Genomic DNA, 4,014 nt, shown 5'->3' on the forward strand with positions numbered 1-4,014 from the left:
TGGCTGCAGCTGTGGTTGCTGTGGTTGCAGCCGTGGCTGCAGCTGTGGTTGCTGTGGTTGCAGCCATGGCTGCAGCTGTGGTTGCTGTGGTTGCAGCCATGGCTGCAGCTGTGGTTGCTGTGGTTGCAGCCATGACTGCTGTCGCTGTGCTTGTGACTCTGGGTGCAAAATGACAGAGCTAGGTGGAAACCTAATAGTTACGGGACCTGAGGTATTTTTTACAATGAATTTCACAGATGTCTGCACTGAGCACTTTGGTCCTCTGATCTGGGCATTCAGCATCTGACTTCTAGAAAACAGAAAGCCTCTAGAAGAGGTTTCTGTAGATGCTGTGGCACCAAAGGAGAAGCTCAGCACCTGAGATGGACTACCTATCAACACAGGGGTTCTCTGTGCTAGGCCAAGCAAATTGATAACATTTTGGCCAGTGCCACTGCTGGGGCCCTGAGTGGCTGAACGGCTCTCTGGTGTGCCGGCAGAGGACTGCGCTGCTGAAGGGAGGGTGTTAACACCGCTCACTCCCAAAAAGGTTTGCTGAGCTGGGCCAGCAGATTTGAGAGAATGAGCAAGTCTTGGAAGCTTCCTACCTCTGACTGATACTGAGGGAGAACTGACTACTGAAGAGCCCTGTCTTGAGGTGGAGGGCTGTGTGAGCAATAGAGCTGGGGTGTTAACTCTCATCTGCAAGGCTGGAGATGATACTGAACGGGATGTGGCCTTCTTCCCTTGGGAGGGCTGGCGAAGATGGACGGAGTCAGTAGACCCCTGCAGCATTTTGCCTGGACATTCAGCTGAGCTCTGGACAGACCCCTGGCACACACCCATTGCCTCCTCAGGCTCATTCCTTTCCCCAGCTACAGGAGCTTGTGAATGATCACTTGGGGCAACATGAGAAAGATACAACTGGCTATCACATCTGCCCTCTGATGGTGGCCTTACTTCAGGAGAGAAAAATGGATCACTAAGGGACAGTGCTGCACTTGGACTTGGCTTTGCTGCCCATGGCTGACTGCCCTCTTCACACTCAAATGGATGATCATATTTTACCTCAGGAGGAGGCCAGGCTGTTGACTCTGCATCATCTGCTTGCTTCCCTGTAGCATATGTATGCACATCCACCTCTCCTGGGGCCTCCAGTTCACAGGGTCCCTGCTTCCACGTATCTACACACTTTCCTGCCTCAGCGAGCTTCAGATCATTTTGGTCACCTGGTTTCGTTTCTGCTTCTTTTCTGTGAGTAACCCCTGTTGAAACATTAGGGGGAGTTGGACATATATACTGTTCTTCCTCCAGATCTAGAAAGGACCACTCCTGTCTTGCGAAGCATTGTCTCATAGAGTCTATCATCATCTTCTGCTCATTAAACAGCAGTCTGTTGGCTGTGCAGGCGACAGCAACGGAGGGATCCAGACACAGTGGCTCAGCTGTTGCTAAAATCAGTTGGCGCTCAAGCTCAAGTTTTTCTTCCTCAGTCCACTGCCGGTTATCACTTGTAATGGACTCTATATCGCTTACTAGACTCTGCATCGTGGGACGTAAGAGAATATGCCGAGTTTGGTAAGCAGGAGGCAAAGTAGTAGATGGCACAGATGACACAGCAGATGATGCAGCAGAGGACACATCAGGCTCTGCACCAAGCTCCCCAGGAGGGTGAATGCATTGCCTGTAGTCTCGGATTTCTGCTATGACACACCCATGGTGAAAAACATTCACGGGAGACTTTTCCAGGACATCAATCAGAAAAGAAGGTAACTCTTCAGCATCCAAGTATTCAAGCAGTTTCTGTCCTAAATAAGGCACTGGAAAGGGCTCAATAAGGACTCCATCTTTGTCCTTCAGCATGAGAGAATAGCCTGGATTTTCGGGGTACAGGTTGACCACTAAACATGGCAACGCCTCTTTCCTCAGAAGCTTCTCTAGCAAGTAGACATTGCTTTGAAGGCCCCCTGCCTCTGTCTCTTTTGCACATTCTTCAACATAAATGTCATACAGTTTTTCATGAAGAGATTTTCCCTCAGTAGACACGGGTCTGCCTGGAGGAGGCTCATGCTGGACAGACTCAATAATATCATTTGTCTGCTCCAAAGCCTCAGCTAGATGCCGTTTCATCTTAATAGGCAGTCAGGACCCTGAAAGAAAAGAAAAAAGGCCCTGTTAGCAAAGCGGTGGAAATAACGGCGGTTATATACCTGCCACTTTACAACCCCGTCATAACAGTACTTAAATGCGGACCAACAGAAAAGCCACCTCCCAGCCTAATAGCCACGCTGCCCCAAGAGCCATGAGCCCGTGGGCCTAAGGCCCCGTCCGCGCCTTGATGCCCACCCCGTCCCAAGAGCCCGTGGGCCTAAGGCCCCGTCCGCGGTTCCATGCCCACCCTGCGCCATGAGCCCGTGGACCTAAGGCTCGGTCCAGAACCCGTTAGTTCCCGGCAGGCATCCGTTAGACACCGCAAAGGCCCGCACCTCGAGCCCTCCACCTCGCAGAGATTACAAACCGCCCAGGAAACTGGAAAACGCCACTACCTTCTTAAGAATTTCTTTAAAAATCCGTACCTGTCGGTGGGACGGACGCCACTCGCCAAGTCCTCCTCAGGGAAGTGAGCGCGAGCCACCCAAGCCGACCAAAGGCTGCCAGCCGACTGAGCCCCGGGCCCCAGCCTCAAGCTTCTCACTGCAAAGCAGAGTCACAGGTCAGGGTCCCACTTGTTTTCCGGTGGGTGGTGGGAGGGGGGGCTACACTTCCGCCGGAGGTACACATACCCGCTCCGAAGTGCACCCAAGCAACAACCCAAAGCGACCTTTTGATTAAGATTTCAAAGAGCCACCAATTTTAACCGGGCCACAACTGCCATAAAGGCCACAGGCCTTTGCCAAGTCTTAATAAGACCATTAAGACCGGAAGTCTAGCAAGCGGTTTTGCTACACGCGCCATTAATGCCAGCACTCAGGAGGCAGAGGCACGTCGTTCTCTGTGCCTTTGAAGCCAGCCTGGTCTGCAGACTGGTAGCCCAGGACAACCAGGGCTACATAGTGAGACCCTGTCTTTAAATAAATAAATAAATAAATAAATAAATAAATAAATAAAACAATTGAACCATGCCTGGGATCTCTTATAGCTGATGTTTCAGTTGTGTCTGGTGCCCATCTCAGCTCATCCAAGAAAGTCCACTTTGGTGTCTTTACAGTCACAGGGGTGCTGTATATGTAATGTGAGCATTCCAATGCTTCATTCTGTTCTCCGGTTAGCTCCCACTCCAGGGTTTTTATATAACTGGACATTTAACATGGGGTTCCTATTCATAGCCACCCATTTTGTGTTTCTTTTTTTTTTAAAGATTTATTTATTTATTGTATGTAAGTACACTGTAGGGGTCTTCAGACACTCCAGAAGAGGGCATCAGATCTTGTTACGGATGGTTGTGAGCCACCATGTGGTTGCTGGGATTTGAACTCAGGACCTTCGGAAGAACAGTAGGGTGCTCTTACCCATTGAGCCATCTCACCAGCCCCCCCCCCATTTTGTGTTTCTTTATGCACTTCAGCTTTTCTTTGTTTTGATGAAGAATTCGAAGTAGTATGATTCTTTGACTACTGATTGGCTTTTGTTTTCTAATCCCTTTCTAGTCCCCTTGTTGCCAGCCTTTTTGGGTAGGTATTTGAAAGATTAATGTGTCAATTTATACAGAGCAATGAAACATATTCACAGTAAGACATGTAATGATAAGAATCCAAGATAAGTTCCTGAGACTCCTAAAGTACAGATGGCTTTACATAAACATTTTTTTATAAAAATCATACAGTCGGGGCTGGTGAGATGGCTCAGTGGGTAAGAGCACCCGACTGCTCTTCCGAAGGTCCGTAGTTCAAATCCCAGTAACCACATGGTGGCCCATAACCATCCGTAACGAGATCTGACTCCCTCTTCTGGAGTGTCTGACGACAGCTACAGTGTACTTACATATAATAAATAAATAAATCTAAAAAAAAATCATACAGTCAAAAAAGTCATACA

At 49.0% G+C, this 4,014-nt stretch overlaps 1 pseudogene; it reads right to left on the reverse strand.

Annotated features, from left to right (window-relative positions):
- Window positions 1–2,109, reverse strand: part of LOC110314400 — a 43,158-nt pseudogene extending 41,049 nt beyond the window's left edge.
- Between the last annotated feature and the right edge of the window lie 1,905 nt (window positions 2,110–4,014).

This window comes from Mus pahari, chromosome X (assembly GCF_900095145.1).
Source record: "Mus pahari chromosome X, PAHARI_EIJ_v1.1, whole genome shotgun sequence".
In the NCBI taxonomy this organism is placed as follows: Eukaryota; Metazoa; Chordata; class Mammalia; order Rodentia; family Muridae; genus Mus; species Mus pahari.